The sequence below is a fragment of the Rhyacophila brunnea genome, unplaced genomic scaffold (assembly GCF_057557595.1).
Source record: "Rhyacophila brunnea isolate RB1 unplaced genomic scaffold, BYU_Rbru_1.0 scaffold_20, whole genome shotgun sequence".
NCBI lineage: Eukaryota > Metazoa > Arthropoda > Insecta > Trichoptera > Rhyacophilidae > Rhyacophila > Rhyacophila brunnea.
In genome coordinates, this window is record NW_028232860.1 from 34128202 (window position 1) to 34146975 (window position 18774).

Below are 18774 nucleotides of genomic sequence, written 5' to 3' on the forward strand. Positions count from 1 at the left end.
TTCCTAGGTGGGTAGGTTCTAGGATGAAATTAATGATTACAATGAAACAACTTGCCCAATGAACTTAAAAAATGCACTCACGATAGGCGAGTCGGGTCGGACGAAAAAATACATATTGTTTTTCAAAGTGTGCTTGTAGCCATAGCATGAATATAATACGTTTAATATGTTTTTGGCAACGGAAATCCTTACCAACGGATCCCTATACTTCACATGGTCCAGTGGAAGGTGTATGTCAGTAATAAGACCGATTAATGTTAATATTCAGAGATGTTTATTCGTCAAGGTCTCAAAGTAAAGTTAGATGGTGTAAAAATAAAAGGAAAAGAACTCAGGAGAGTTCGATCTACAGTGAAACAACTCGGTGGGCAGAGCTGAGTTAAGTTTGAACAAGTAGAATGGTCCGAGTTGAATGATATTGTTTAATCTTTTTTTTTCGACCATGTTCGATCCTAATAGGATCATATGGGCCTCCACAGAGTAGAGGTTTGATTCTGTTTTTTTTTACGAGAAACGGATGTCAGCCTCTTGCTCAACCTATTAGGTCCATACCCTGACTCACACACAAATTGAAAAACAATATGTGTACTTGTCAGACCCAGGATTCGAACCTGAGACCCACGGCGTGATAGTCCAACGCTTAAGCCGCACGGCCACCGTGGGCGATTGAATCATTTACAATAGTATAAAAATATGAAAATAGTAAGTAAGTACAATTAGTGACGCCTAGTTCATTTAGGTACAATGCTTTATATGTGTGTAGTAACACAGCTAGATAGGGTTGATAAGATGGGGTTGATCAATAATATAATATTGAGTAGGTATATTGCAATAGTCGAAAACACACCGATTGAATATTCTTAACAATAGTAGGTACGTAATTAGTAACGTATGGTGTCGATGAATTAAACAAAAGACAATTTATTGTCATTGGGGAGATATCACAGAGAGGGGAGTTACTGATACATAACACGTCGATCAAGTGAACAACATTTCTTGTAAACATAAAACTGTTCAATTCAATTCAATTCATTTATTTTACATATTGTGGACATTACAAATTATAAGTTTAAGACGTTCACAACATGACATTTAGAAACAACGAAATATTATTAAAACAATATTAGGTACTGTTACCAAACGAAGAAAAGCCCTGGTGCGCGACAATTTTCAAATTCCAAATCAACAATTTAACAATAAAAATATCCGGCTCCCCTGAAGAAGGTTTATAACCTCTTCCTTCACGATGCGGAGATTGTAGAGCAAAAGAAAAAATAAATAAACAAAAAATTAGATCTTCATTTACTTTATTTTAAATTAGGTAAATAATACTTAAAGAATCTAAGTATACCTAACGATAAAAATTATACCGTAGGTACTACGTAGGTACCTGCCTAAACACCTTGAAAACTGTTAAGGTACCTAATTAATCAGTTATATCCGCATATCTCAATGTGCAGGTGATGTAGACTACGTTACAGATTGTTAACATCCTCGTTGATATTTATTCACGGAATCAAGGCTTGCTTATACGTTTAAATGTCATTTATATAATAAAATAATAATATATAGGTAATAAATGTTACCACAAGAAAAATTATCAGAAATATCAAATTAGCGTAAACACAGACTGTAAAAAAAAAGATCTTTTTTTTCCACTCTCGTGTCAAACTAATTTGGTCTAAGTTATAAGACCACAGACAAAAACATAGCAATTAAACGAATTTCTCAAAGTGGATAATTAATTATTATAAAGAAATATACATAAAATAATACAGTGGCTGCAAACAAATACGCTAATAAAACATTCACCGCTGTTCATATAAAAGCATTTTTAGCAGAAATCGCAGTTTTATTTATACATAGCTATACATGTACATAATTCAGTTTTTTTTACTCTCCAGAAAACTGTTACAGTTAGAGTAAAACTCAATATTATTATAGATTATAATTTTTACGTGGATGGCATACATACAAAAATAATTCATCGTAAACTTCTTCTTCCAATGTGCAGTATCCAGTGGTTGTAAATACGTACCACTTAATTAGGTTCCTGCAAGGTTATTTATTTCGCTACATCAGCCACACGTAGAATAGTTAAAATTCATTTAACTACAGACATTGACGGAAAATGTTGCCATTTCATTAAGGGGGAGAGGCATGCCAGCAGAGAACCTAGCGGAAAAATACGAAGCTTGCAATTTGAGATTTTTTTTTTTGATAATTTACAATTTCAACTGTATTAATTAATAAAAATAATGTATCTGAAAACATTAAAAAGATTTTTTTTTAATTCAAAGATAAACTTACAATTATTGTAAAAAAAATGTGAATTTGTTGCAGGGTCATATCTTATTAAGTACATTATATTATACTATGGTCATATTTATTATTAAAATTTAGTTTATAAAGTTTTCAATTTTTGACGGTTTAGATTTTTGACTAATTCATCGATTTATATTTATTTTAAAAATCATCGATTTTTATAAAAAATTAAATGTGTAGGTATAACTTGAAATCCTTTTTATTTATATCAAATCGAGCTTCAATATTGGGAACATACCTAAATAAGAGTTGATATAAATAAAAAGGATTTTAATTTATACACATTAATTATACTTTTTATAAAAATCGATGTTTTTTAAAATAAATATAAAAAATATTAAAACGATAAATTAGTCAAAAATCTAAACGTTCAAAAATTTCAAACTTAATAAACTAAATTTTAATAATAAATATGACCATAATATATTATGTAATAATAAGATATGACCCTGCAACGAATTCACATTTTTTTACAATTGTAAGTTTATCTTTAAATTAAAAAAAAAAATTAAAATCTTTTGAATGTTTTCAGATACATATTAATTAATTATTATAGTTGAAATTGTAAATTAACAAAAAAAAATCTCAAATTGCAAGCTTCGAATTTTTCCGCTATGTTCTCTGCTGGCGTGCCTCTCCCCCCTAAAGTAGAGAGCCGCCGTTGCCTATTAACGGATCTTAATATATTATTATCATGAATAATAATTACTTCTTGTTACCAATTCCATGTATAACCGAAATATCCTGTATTACATTGTTATCATTCACAACTGTCGACGCGAATTCTAAGAAATATAAACAAACACATACCTACCTACCGATAAAGAATGAAAATAGATTTTAATTGAATACCTACCAAACAAGTTTATTTCAATGAAAAATATGATATAATAGTAACAGAGAGACTTTAGGTATGCGACAACTAAAAACAAATAAATACCTACGACTCATTTGTCTACACCAGTGGTACACTACTTATTTGAAATAAGAACCAATTTATTCATTTTCTTAATTTTCACGGACCGCAGTGAGTAAAACAAAGTATTGAAAAATAATGATAGGTACTAGAAGAGTTATATATTCTATTATTTTAAATTTAATAGTCAGGTACATATTGGTGATGAAGTACTTGTTATTTTGGGCCGCGATTTGTGCATCACTCAACTGGTCTTCACCCAATATCACATTACATAATTATAACGTATTTTCTTCTTGCACGAAGAAAAAAACAGGTGCAATAATTCATGTTAACAATTGTTTTTTCTTAATATGAAATCATAATAATTAATATAACAGAACCAAAAATACAGCCCTGAAGAAAAATCACACTGGTATTAGCTCCCTGTTTAAAAAAAAACCATATATTATTAACCCCTCGTGTAAAAAATAATTTTAAAACATTTTTTATATGTTGTTAGGTATATGTTTACATGTTTATCTAATTATAATTATTTTTTCATGTTACATTGTGAAAAAAATCTATTACCCAATATTTAAAATATAAATAAAACAGTAATAAATATGAAGTAAGTACATATTATTTTGTAATGTATGTTTTGCATTTTTGTATACATTGTTTATTGTATCAAGGACTTTGTATTTATATAGAATTTATTTTTATATTACGTGTTATTATTGTCCACGGGGTTTTTTAAACAGGGGATTGAGATTAATGTCAGGGGGGGGTGTCGAAAAACTGTTATTATATTATAATAGTGTGGTGTGCTCACGGAAGACTGCAAAAAGCCGATACTGTAACGGTTTAGATGTAACAAAGGGCTCGATGATAGAATGTGTTTTTTACATGTCTGCCTTAAAATTGCCAACAGAAATCATATGTTATATTATAAAAAAATATGTTTCCTTCATTTATTGAATGAAACCATCACGAAGAATACGTCATATCATGGAAAATATATAACGTAACATATTGCAAATTTCTCCAAATTTCGATTTCAAACTCATATGAAAGGTTACTTAATATGTTATAATTTACATCTTATGAACCATTCGCTGAAAAAAAAATATTTCAAATCACGCTGGGTATTTATTACAAAAATTAAATGTATATTCCACGTATTAAGAAAATAATATTTTTAACGGTGCTATAACCACGGACATCTACTTTAAATACAAAAAATGGCTTTATACTCAATGTTAAAATGATGATGCTTACAATAATACTCTTTTACGGTATTAATATAATATATTTTCAAGTGATATAATATTATGTTGATTTCTAAGTTAAAATAATTACAAGATAAAAAGAACTTTTCATATACTTACAACGTTTTTAAATTTTCTGTTGAATCATATAAACTTGACTTGACTAGCTTAAACGATCAAAAAAATGTACTTGATAGAAATACTGAATAATGAAATGTCATTTCTTATTTATTTCCATAGTAACGCACGTATATATTATTTATTAATAATTTAGTTGATAGGACCCCCTAGCAACCAATAATGGTATCGAAATAACTTTTCATACAAAACAGAATTAACTAAAAATTAATTCAATTCTACTTAAAGGTGGCTAAAAGTATAAAAAAAATGCATTGTCATCGTGTTCTGATATATTCTAAAAGTTTCAAATGTCTAGCTAGTCGGGAAGTTAGTTAAAAATCGATTGCAAGATTTGTACCGGACAAACAACCACCGGACAATTAAGAATACGACCTAAGAAAAACGTTGTAATAAAATAGAGGGACTGATGTGAATTATACGTTTTTTGATAGGCGCAACACGTTCTTTACGCCACAGTATACGTCCGCATACCATGTATGATCGAGATCTTTATGGGGAAGGGTCGTTTATGAGAGCATTTCATTTTTCACATCCTCTGCCCATTTATTACGACGTCATGCTTCTACATAATTTAATAAAAACTTTTACCATAATAATATTATGAAGACGATTATGTGTTTACAATATTTATATAGCATATATTATATTGATAGCATACATATGAAATATACGGAGCCGGTAAGTGATTTTCTCACCTTCGTCTTATAATTAATATAGGTATATCACCTTCTTCCTAAGGTAAGTGGTAAAATATTCACAGTTAAACCGACCGAAACAAACCTACAAATTTATTAATTAATTTATTTAATTAAGTCTTAAAATAAAACACCGGAACGGCAGTTCTTAAAAAAAATTTTTGATTTCATAATAATTAATTGTGTATGTTTTTTAAACGTCCGAAATAATTCAACATTTTAATACGCAATCATATTATTATTATGTTTGAAGGTTAGCCAAATAATGCAAGCGCTACATTCAAAAGGCAAAATAATATTTTTAAAAAAACTCATCTCGGGTGAAACTAAATGAATTAACCCAGTGGTTGGCAACCGGCAGAATTTTTGCGGCCCATTAATGGTTGACCATACCAATATAACATGCAGTCAGTCATTGCCGACTCAAGTAGAAAGCCGATACATTCACAACGACCGGTCCTACTTTTTTAGCCCCTCCCGTTGTTGTCTATGGATGACCTGTGATTGTTCTATAGATTGCATATACTGACGCGTCACTCGTGTTCACATAGGGAATGGTTTGATTGGGATAGATGAGTTACATGATAAATAATACACTAGCATTAACACACCTTCTACAAATGTAATGCATAGCTCAATGCTACATATTTTTTGGAAATCGATATTACCACCGGTTTTTGTGTGAAGAACTAGTCTGACTTTGACAGCTGATGAATAACAGGAATATATTTTGTTTATTAATAACACTGATAGTTAATATAATTGAAGTGAGAATTTTTAATTATTCAATTTTTAACGAGAATCTGACTTTGACAGCTGAAAAGTGGACCACTCGTTGCTTGTGCAAAAAGTTATGCTCAGGCTTTAGTAATCTAAAGGTTGCGCTGGATCAGTAGATTGAATTATTTCAATGATAATATTTTATGAGCGACGTCGAAGACCTTGTAGTGAAAATGTGATGCATTAAGCAAGTTCAATAGGGATAGGATAAGCCATTAATTTTGTGTTCCCTGCTCTGACAACTTGACTGGACTCGGTAGATACCAGTGGCAAAGGGTGGAAGTACGCTGTAAAGATCCGACAGAAATAGTGCACACTAAACTATCTCAGTCATACGTATTTGTTTTCATTGAACTGCGACGTGATGTTCAGACACTGTTGGTTAGTTTTTAAAAATCCATTAAACCCTGCCTAAATAAAACCATAATATGTTTGGTATGCTATTGACGATCTGCCAAAAATAGAGCACACCTTTTCAGTCATACCTACTCATTTGTTTTCGTTGAATTATTAATAGGTACATATTACAAAAATGGTGTTGGTTAGTTTTATTTAAATTCATTAAGCTTCATTGTTCTTTTATCTATAAAATATCCAAAATTATCAATGATTTAATGGCATACTTTCAGATATTTTATCAAATAACCATTGATATACTACTGGATGAATCATATGATTCTTAAAATGACGCCCGATTTTCAGCGACTCGGCCAGTATTAAAACTTACTGTTTTAATATCAGCGGACTTAACTCGATATAAGCTCACTTAATATTTGTCTCGAAAACGACCTGGCAATAATTATGAGTAAGCCCGATCTAGCGTGCATCTTACTCTAACTAATAGTCAGCGCATGACGACTTGCTCTGTCCGCTCAGACATGAATTTTTGGTAGCTTGCAAGCTTTGGGTTGCAGATACCCTTAGGGTCACTATTCCAAGTGCGCAAATTTAGTTTTACAGCCAGGGCAATACGGGTGAAATTCGGGAATCCATGTTAACGGTCGTAACGCATTATACCTACAAAGAAATATTATAAGACGATATTCGTAATATCTTCTTTTGTGGTACATTTTTAAAATGACACTTGTATGGGAACTCCTCATCTAGTAGTATATCAATGCAAATAACCTACACAATTGACACACTATAGTCTTAGTTCAATGAAAACAAATACGTATGACCGATAAACTTAAGTGTGCACTATTTGTGTCAAATCTTAACAGCCTACCTCCACCCTTCGCCACTGGTAGATACACTGACAATATCTATGAGTTCCGACTTATTACTGGACCAATATATCCATGTAGCGGACAAGTACATGATACAAACCACATTCTTTAGGAATTTCTTAAAATGTGTATACCGAGAAGGAAGAAATTCTCAGATCTGGTCGCCACAAAGGCATTTTTTTGCTATTATAAATTTTGCGGCGTCTTTTCATGGACATAAAGCTTCATTGTGTATAATTACAATTACTTATAATTTTAATTTTTTAATATCAATAAATTAACCAATTATTAAGACTCGGTTATAGTGCACTTGAGTGGGTGGTAACCTACGTCTTAAAACTACCGAGGCATCAAAAACGTAGATCCTCGAGTCTACATCTTTTTTATATTATGTAGCATCAATCTGAAACTGCAGTTGGATGAAAATGGATGTTTCGTTTTGTGCTTTCAAAATGAATTTTCAACATATTAAAATATAACATTATTATTAACGTTTAAATGCTTTTAATGTAGACACCAATGATGTATCAAACCAACTACAGGTTAAAATTTTGAAATTACATCATAATAAGATTTGGGAATAACCACATTTTCTATCATGAGTTTTAAAAGGAATCAATAATTCTTCTCGAGTGACTGTTGAACATCTCTAATATTATTATTCTGCATTTAATTCGAATTTACACATCAAGTAGGAATGCAGCCAAAAGATTCAAATTTAGCACGAAAACAGACTGTAAAGAATCAACTGCATTTTGTTTTTAATATATTAATTTTCAGTTCCGTTTTTATAAATCATGTTCTATATCTCATACTTACTTATATTAATGTTTTTTTTTAAATATTGCAATATTAAATAATAACAAGATAAAAAAAACTTTTTATATACAACGTTGTTAAATTTTCTGTTGAATCATATAAACTTGACTTCATTAGCTTAAACGATCAAAAAAAATTGTATTTGATATAAATAATACTGAAATGTCATTTTGACACTCATATTGATTTCCATAGTAACGCACGTATATATTAATAATTTAGTTGCTAGGACCCCAGACTCCTAGCAAAGCAACCAATAATAGTGGATTGGATTACGGATTTCTTCCGAAATAACTTTTCATACAAAACAGAATTAACTGAAAATGAATTCAATTAAGGTGCATTGGGGTAATTCCGAATATGGGTATATTCCGAAAGTTCAAAAATTCTACCAATCGAAGCGATATTTTCCTGTTGGCAACATTTAGTCTAGAAGCCATGTTCATTGTGATCGCCTCGTAAGTCGTCGCTAGTCGCTAGTGTCAACAATGCGTGCATACCATTAAGTTTTTTCGGAGAAGTGTTTTTCGCGTCATTTTTGCTGATTCGTAATTACCCCAACTTACATATCTCGGAATTCTGGTAAGTTATTTGAATAAGTGATTGCTTTTACGATAGATTATCGTTTTTTACGAATTTGTGAGAGAACACAACGTCCTAGCTGTGTTTTTAATTTTTTTTCGGGAATACCCCTTTGGGGTTATTCCGATATATATTCATTCCGCAATAGCCCACTTAACTTTTTCATAGTAATTGGCAGTGATTCTCAATCTGTAAAGAAACTAAAATTATATCTAATTTAGATGTACATAATATACTTAATTAAATTAATATTAAAGTAAGTAAATTTAGCGTCGTCCTAATAAGAAGCTATCGCACGCCCTATTATAATATTGGATAAGTGCGGTAACACCAGCCTCCACTTAACAGCATAACTAGTGTATCCGACATCATGAGCGAATATAGCAATGCTGATATTATAGATAATCTTGATTTTGAAGAATTGATGGATGAATACTCTGAAGATGATAGAAAAATATACAAGGAAGAACCAAGGTCACAAAAAAAACAAAAGATGTGAAATACGGTGAAAGTTTAACTGACGAAAAGATACTCACCAACAACGATTCAAATTCTCTCTGTACTAAGAGTAAAGGTGTTCGCAAAAAAAGTAATGGTAAAGAAAATCAAACGGATAAAACAGACAAAAAAACGAAGAGAAAAGACACATTGAAAGAGATGACAAAGACAGCGTTGATGTTTTTATAAAAGGAAAAAATATGACAACTAGAGAAGACTCAAAAGAAAAAGACAAAGATGAACTGAACTGCTACTAAAACTGAAAAATAAAGATAAAGTATACAAAACTCAAGGAAAGGACCCTGTCATGAAGGAAAATTACAAATTAAATGATTCAGTGCTTGTCAGATATTCAATCAGAAAAAATGGAGGTACTATATTGGGTTCATAGAAGAAATAATAAAACATGAGGAAACATACTTCTCTATCAGCTTCTTAAAAAACTATTGAGACCACAGCAGCAGCTAACCTTTATTACGATCAAAAGAAAAGATAGTGACAACGTTCCAGAGTCATTAATAGTGAAGAGGATAGATATACAAAAAAAAGTGCTGATAAAAAGAATATTACTTATGTAATGATAAAGATAGAATTTATTTTGACTGATTGCGTACCAAACTAATAGATCATTATTATGTATATGTGAGGCTTTCAGACCATGTCTTAAGCAATTCTGTTATATTTTTTAACAGTGTAGCCCGCATTTTAGTTTTAAGTTTGCTAGCAGGAATAAATTATAAGTTTATGCCATAAAAGTAGATGAAAATGATTAAAAAGACAAATTCCGACTTTGATTTAACATTTTTAATGTTGACTAATTTAATTGTATGGGTATGAAGAAAGTTTATTTTGCTATGCAAAAAGCAGTAAGTAAACAAAAGATATCTTTTTAAAAAATATTGTTCTATCAAGGTAGTCAAATTATCATTATAAAAATTATCACTTTCTTTGATTTTCCTCGTTTTTATTTTATTGATATAAGGTGGTAGGTACTTGTGTCATATTGGGATATTTTTTCTCATTATTTGTCACCGGTGGGAACAAAACTGGTAGTAACAACCGGGAATAAACCTGCTCTGCTCCATCCCGTTCCACAATCCCTTAAATCCTAAGTTCTTAACTGAAATGTTGAGAACCACTATCTTTTTTTGGGGTAATTCCGAACTAATAGTATCAAAAGTTAAGGATTATGGATACTATTAACAAAATTGATGATATTTTGTGTTAGGAGTAATTACGGTCGAAAAAGAAAGGTAAACCTTCGGTCAAAGTGCAATAAAATCAACTTTTGAATAATTTCGGAATTACCCCAAGATAGTTCGTAATTTCCCCAATGCCAAAAAAAAATGACTCAATATTTCAAATTCTCAATTTAAAGAAACCAACTATATATTCAAGAATCTAATATATATTTATCATACATCTTTTCTTTAAGTACACAGAGGTAAAACAATAATGGCAGTAAATATAAAACACTTTGAATAATCAACCCAAATATATAACCTCTAGTCATCTCATAGAAATTCCTGTCGGAATTACCCCAATGCACCTTATACTTAAAGATGGCTAAAAGTATTAAAAAAATGCATTGGCATCGTGTTCTGAATAAAAGTTTAAAATGTCTAGCTAGTCGGGAAGTTAGTAAAAAATCGATTGCAAGATTTGTACCGGATAAACTACCACTGGACAAATAAGAATACGACCTTATAAAAACGTTGTAAAATTGATAATCATTTCAACACTACTGAATTGCGGCCCTGAATGGCTCATCATAAGTTTGAAAATATTACCGACTCATGAATTAACCCATTCGCATACGTGTTAATGTGTTGATATTACAAATTACAAGTTGAAGATATTCACAACAATCACAACGTCATAGCATATTTAACACAACAAATGTGATACTGATAACTTGGGCGATCTGACGAAAATCGTGCACACTTTTTCAGTAATATTTATTTGTTTTCGTTGAATTAAGAATACATAATACAGATTGGTGTCGGTTAGTGATAATGATAATACACGTAATATAATATTATTAAAAGTCTGTGAGATAAATTAAAAAATATTTGGCCTCAAATTGCGGCAGAATTAAATTCAGATTCAGAAACTCGTTAAAAAACTATTACCTTCTTTCTTTATAATGTTAGAATATTGCAGAAAATTTCATGTTTTACAAAATACACAAAATAACATCTAATCATACGGATTGGACTATGTACTTTACAATTTTCAAGTCCCACTACTCCGTTACACAGTCCGTTGCACGAAACTGTGAATTTCGATCGTAGTGTTGGTTAGTACTCAATGAGTACTACTCATACTTCAAATGCATTATTGTAAACTGTAAAAAAAATTGATTTATATATTATGTTTATTAAAATATATATGTTTACACGTTAATTAATTTGAACGAAATATGCAATAGAAAATCATAATTTTCCGCGAACAAGCTACCGCATTACAATATACCATTGATTGTAAGTCGCAATTTAGCAATTGAATGAGTTATGTCACCGCCATCTTTAGATTGATAAAGCCTGAGCATAACATTTTGCACAAGCAACGAGTGGTCCGCTTTTCAGCTGGCAAAATCAGATCCCAGATTGCTTGACATATTGATTCGCCCTTTCTCGTTACAAATTGAATTATAAAAAATTCTCAAATCAAAAATATTGACTATCAGTGTTATTAATAAATAATATACATTCCTGTTATTCATCAGCTGTCCAAGTCAGACTAGTCCTTCACACAAAAACCGGTGGTAATATCGATTATGTAGCATTGATCTATGCATTACATTTGTAGAAGGTGTGTTAATGCTAGTGTATTATTTATCATGTAGCTTATCTATTCAAATCAAACCATTCCTTGTGTAAGCACGATAGACGCGTCAGTATGAGCACTTTATAGAACAATGACAGTTCATACATATACAACAACGGGAGGGGCGGAAAAAGTAGGACCAGTCGTTGTGAATGTATCGGCTTTCTACTTGGTTATGTACATTAGTAAAATTTTATATTTTTCTATTCTTAATTAATAATTCAGCAAGACAGTAAACAGATACACGAAGCGCCTAGTTTCAAAAGCCCCTAAAACGGTTTTTGAAAATTTTTGAGTTAGATATGTGTTTAGATGGATATTTTTATTACCTATATGATGGCTAAAAATTTAACTTAAAAAAACGCCAAAAACCGTCAAAGTATAATCAAAAATTACTGTAAATTTCAAAACCCGCTAAAATGGTTGGCTGTGCTTTTCAAATACCTCTAAAATGGAAAGCCAAAATACTCTTTAGAATGTAACAAATTAAAAAATAAATCGATAAAGTTCACAGATTTAATAGATATGTTTTATTTCTCATTTTTCTCAAAACTACGATACCTAAAATCGTTTTTCTCATTTATCTCAGAACTACCTAAAATCGTTTTAGGGGCTTTTGGACCTACGCGCTTCACATGTTAAAACATGATAGAGTCAAAATATTACTAAGCAATTAATTGTCTGCTGTCAATTTTCACATATTCCGATCAACGAAGCGATTTGTACGAAACTGAGTGCTTCAGGTAGTACATTATATTTTATTTATTTTTTGGTATAATATGTAACATTGTGGATTTTACTAAAATTTACGGTCTAATATAAATGTACATTTTAGAATATTAAAAAAAATAGACGAATTGTCACATTAGAGATGTCAACTGCTCAAATGCACACATAACGTTTTAACGATTAATGAATACAAAGATTTTCTATACGATATATTACTGAAGATACGTACAATACTCGAATAAAATTAATTTTAATGCATTATGTACCTATTATAATATCTCTGTTCGTGTATCAACAGGAAAACAATTTGGAAACATTAACATAAATAAAATAATTGTATTATTCGCAAATCATTTTGCCAAGACGAGTTTTATTTGAGTTCTTTATACTTTTTTATTATATTATTATAAGTATGATATTACAGTATCACCATGTATACAGGTACCTCTGTTTTTTATCACGTTTTTCTTAGCAGATTGTGCAAACGACGCGTGACGAACAAAACATAATTTGTCATAAAAATTCAACATGCGTCCATTTAATGTTATCTTTATTATTATTTAAGTAATAATAATAATATATTCATTGACATGTTTTGTTTTTCGAGTAAATACGTAACATTTTTTAGTAATCTTTACACGATTTAAGAATTAATTCCGCTGACGCTATCACAAAACAATGATTGACGTGCGCACAGGTTGACTATCGCTCTCCAACTGGCAACGCATGCAAAATTACGTCCCACTTATTGCTGAAAAATATTTGCCGTTTTACTGAAGTATGCTCTTAATGTTAATGTCTAGGCTTCAACTTCGTAAACCAGTATTGTCACAATAATATTATGATCACCCTCACTGAGTGCCCAGGTTTAGAGAGAGGCTTTCATTTTTTTAAAGTGTCTGCCCTATCCACCCTTATAACCACGATTCCTTCAATATACCTACAATCGGACAATTTTCAACCTTTTATTTTCTAACAGCCACACGAGTCACACGACCATACCGAATTTAGACTCTCTCTGCTTATGACAGAAATAAATTAAATTTCTGTACAAATAATGTTATAATCAGTAAGTTAATGTGAATTTAATGATTTATTTCCTTCCAAACTCAATAATTACATTATATTAAGTAACCTAACTATCATAATAATAATAATAATAAAGAGGTGAAATTATTTAAATTTATTTTTCTATTGTTAATTATCGAATAATAATTGGACTTCTAAGTGAATTACTGAGAATAGAATTGCAATTAATATACAACATTAAAACCCTAATTTTTCCGGATTTGATTTCTTAAAAATGACAACACTGAGAATTAATCTTCTACACGCGACTACAGCGACTTCCTGTGTTATCACCGAGATCTTGTTATCGGACAGTAAGTTACACTATTATTTTTTACTGTACATACTGTACATAATATATTATTTATATTTAAGGATGTAGGTAGGTATTATCATAGTTTACAAAGCTATCCTATTATTATATAGCCATTTTTCAACACCTTACATATGTTATACCTACATAATATAATCACTACTATGCAAGTGTTTTTAAACACATAAAGATTAATAATATAGAAATGCAAAAGCCAGTCGCCATAGACCAATACTTTGGAGTTAGTATTACGGTAATGCCATAATACGCAAGAATACAAACCCCTTGAATACCGTCAAAAAATATTGAATATGCGTCACGGTTACGTAAAAAAACTTTAATGCATATTAAATGAACGAAAATATTGAAAATAATACATTCTTTAACACGTGTTTAAATTTATACCATATTTCTCTACACTCGAAAATTGTACCCTATTACAAAGACACCTCCCTTATTTTTATATTTCTGATACTTATTTAAATTACTAAAAACTACAATTATTTATACAGTTAAACAATCAGTTTAACGTGTGTAATCTTATTTTAATTAACTATTTTTTTTATTCAACGAATATTTCACAAGACTTAAGAATGTAACATTCTAATTATTAAACATACATAATTTTGAAAACACTTATAACTAACAGAATAAATCTTATTTTGAAAAAAATAATAAATTATTAGCAAATTCAAGTAAGTTACATCAAAATAAATCTTGGAGTGATCCGTGACGTCGGTTATTAATTAAAGTAATACCTACATTGATTTAAAAATACAAACGCCGGTCGCCAATAGTAACTCACTTTGGAAAGCACTTCAGAGAGTATCAAGAGCCATTAGTTAAAATTTTTCGCAATAAAATATGATACTTATAGCATATTAGTCTATGTGCATGGGCGCGAAACCCGTGAGATGCAGGTTCGATTCCTGCTGGATGTCGTATTTTTTCAAAATATTTTTTTTTTCTATTGGTTATATATTTTCTCAGAAGTGTATTAAAATTCATTTATTTAAGAAATCTAAATATTATGGACATAACAAATCTAAATTCAAGACGTGCACAACATAAGATTTACCTCATAACAAATATTACCCTTACAAGAGAGAAGAAGGGAATTTATATAAAAGAATAATAATAATAAAAATGAAATAAAAACATTGGTACTTGAGTACAATTTTATACAGAAAAATAAAATTTTGAAAACAAGTATGTTTAATCTTATTTTAATCCAATAATGTTTTCAAGCATAGAGTTCAAAATAATAACTCAAAATAATTGATCAAAATTTAAATTTTGTTACGAAAGGGTAAAATTATCATAAAATATATTATGTTTTTTTATGTATATGTAATTGATCGGTGCAATGATTCAATTGGTTAGGTTAGTCGAACGGCTAACAAATATTTCTCGTAGATGTCTCTACTCTCTTGAGGCCCATTATCTCTGGTTAGGAGCGAACACAGAACATTATTTCCGAATTCCCTGGGAGCGGAGATGTAATTTATAACCACATTTTATAAATAAGTATTAATAAAAACACTTATCAATATCAAACTAGGTGCATAATAGCAATCAATAGTTATGTGACATGATATTTTTTTCCTCATTTAATATGATGATTTTAGTAGCACTTGACACTAATAACTCATATCGGATTTATAAATTATCCACATTGAAATAAATTGGCAAAATTTCATTTGGTTTTCCTCATAAAGGTCTTAAATAAAAAGAGGGGCAAGGAATCGGCTTTCTCATACCATACAACTGAATGAAGCAGGCCAACAATAGCCGACAACTTACGAGAAATAGCGACGCGATAAAAAAATGCTGGCCATCACGGAGGATTTACTTTGGTCATTACAACGTACCCATATAATATAATGTTAACGTGTAAATTTTGCCGCAAATTGATTACCAGCCTGCCTCACCATACTTTTTCACCATACTCGCCTGCTTCCCCATACTTTCATATAACCTGCCGCCCCTAGGTTTTGCTGTATTATATGATTTGTGTTTGTAAGTACTACAAGTATTGAGTAGAGCTGAGGCCACCAAATTTAAAGCATCCATAACCTTAACCTGGGACCTAATCGAGAATGTTATATGGATGTATTTTCAGTGTTCTTGTACAAAGTGAAGAATTGGAACTGTCATAAATATTTTAAAAGTTCATGTACAAACGTTTTCTTCGAACGTCTAAGGGCCTAGGTTATGTTTAATATTATTTAAAAGCCAACGAAGCTATAAATATAAATCTAGCATACTATAGCCAAATGTTTCAATATCCAGAGAACTATCTTTCTCGATAGTATTATACAACGGATGGTTTCCAGGACTCGAAGCCCTGGCAGAATAAGAAAGTCCTGGCTCGAAAATCTTTAGCATTAGCTTAGCCTAGTTAAGAGCATCGCCAGAGATGGTAAGTATTGCAAAATTCATAACTGCTTTCCGGCGATGAAATAAAAAGTGTATAGCATCCACGCCAGGTAGAAGTAAAACTTAATACTGACCATTAAAATCTGAATTAACCATGCGTTACGTCTTTACAATACGTCAAAATCACAAATTGTATGTATCAAAGAAAAATGATTATTGTGTTCAAACAGAAACTTTTGTATTATAATCAATTCTAACTATTTAAAAATTTAATTCCTCCTTGTACATCATGTCTCCCTGATACTTAGACGATATTACGTGACGAATTTTGATCTGATATTGTATTCCTTCAATAAAATTTTGCTTAGTATTTACTTAAAAGAAAAAAATACCCTTTAGTATGCAAAGGTTCTATGAAATGGAACTATAGCGGGCGATTTATCGGTGAACATTATAAAAATCAATTCTACGATACGCGTGCAGATATAACGTTGTCATAATATTATAGTAATATCACCATGACGTTACGTCGGCTATTTATAAATTGATAGACATTTAGAATAGTATTTGGATATAAAGACAAACCTTTCTTTGGTCAAGCACATTTTCCGTATAAAATCCCAATTCAGGAAGGTAATTTTCAACAGATTTTCCGAAACACTTGTTCACACACAAGGCACTTTCAAATCAAACAAAGCACAGTATATTTTTCCACTTGTACCAACAGCACTTGTCAAGAGAATGTGCGGAGGAAGCACTTGAAACTTGTCCACTGCAACACTTAAAACAAGTTGATTTGAAGGCGCGGAATTAGTAACTGACGGAAGTTTGATCAAAGCCTTATTTAAATCAGCATTGAAAAAAACATATCCAGCGAAACAGGGCCGTACTTGGAATAAATAATCAAATGTCACTTATAAAAATCAATTAAGTATTAAAAAATTAAATCGGGATCATCACTTTATTTGTTATTTGTTACAAAGTTCACAATAGATTTCTTAGATTTCTCTACTTAAGAACATACGGGTTCTTTCCTTATGATAATGACAATAAAATGAATTTCCCGACTCGTTTTCTTCTGGGTATGCTATCAATGCAATCCCTGTCTACCCGAAGAGTGATTATTCTTTTAAAGCATTTCTTTTTACTTCTTCGTGGGTTCATTTACAATCCGCATATACTGGCGAATATTAATTTTCATGTTCCCACCAATATCACTCGCAGCTCCACGGTCTTCAAGATACCTCGTCGCAGGACAGATGTTATGTTTCATGATGCTGTGTATCGTGCAATTAGCTTATTTGATGGCACCATAAAGGTTGATTTGTTTTTTATTAATTATATAATGTTTGTAGACGTTTTAAATAGGATAAATTTATAATTGTATATATTTTCATATTTCTTTAATATTTACACATGCTGTCTTTTCCACTTTCTTGTCATATTAGTTGTTATTTGTAATTAAGATATTGTTATATATTTGTATGTATTATGTATTATGGCGCATTGGCCAAAAGCTGTAATGCCGTAATACTCTTTTTTATAAATAAATAAATAAATAAATAAATAATATTATTATCTGTAATATCAACTAAATCGCTTGTAGTATTAATACATTCTACTTACGTGACGTGAATTAATGTACTTAGTTGTTGTTTTATAATTTTTTCGAAGACTTACTTTTACCTACTTACATTATTATTATATGTAGGTATATCGCTTTTTATAATATTTCACTGCTTATATTGTATTTGATAATATTATGTATGTTGTAATATGCTCAATATATCATGTTTTTACTTATCACTAACCCCACCCCACCCATGATGTAGAGGTAAAAACTTGTTGGCTTGTATTTTCTTCTTCTTTTTATTGTGCCATTCCCTAGCGGAGGTCGGCCACCATCAAGGCGATCTTATCTTTGTCGTCTGCTACTCGGAACAGTTCAGTGGAGCTGCACTCGTACCAATCACGGAGGTTCTTAAGCCACGACATGCGGCGCCGTCCTCTGCTACGCTTCTCATTGATCTTTCCTTGAATGACAAGTTGGGGAATGCTGTGTGTGTATTATCTATGAAAAGAAATAAAATACTTCACTTTTTCGTCTTGACAGCCGAACACGTCATTTCTATTCTAAAAACCTAAATACAATTTATCATAAATATAACAATGTACTTTTTATTTTCTTTTATAATATGATTTTTAATAAACTATTTCTTTT

General features: G+C 30.6%; 1 protein-coding gene across 1 annotated transcript in view; it reads right to left on the reverse strand.

Annotated features, from left to right (window-relative positions):
* Nucleotides 1–17353, reverse strand: part of LOC147071569 (uncharacterized) — a 52665-nt gene extending 35312 nt beyond the window's left edge. Inside the window, exon 1 of the mRNA XM_085948225.1 lies at nt 17139–17353. The gene's annotated coding sequence lies outside the window, so the exon portion shown is untranslated. The remainder of the gene's footprint in view (nt 1–17138) is intronic.
* Between the last annotated feature and the right edge of the window lie 1421 nt (nt 17354–18774).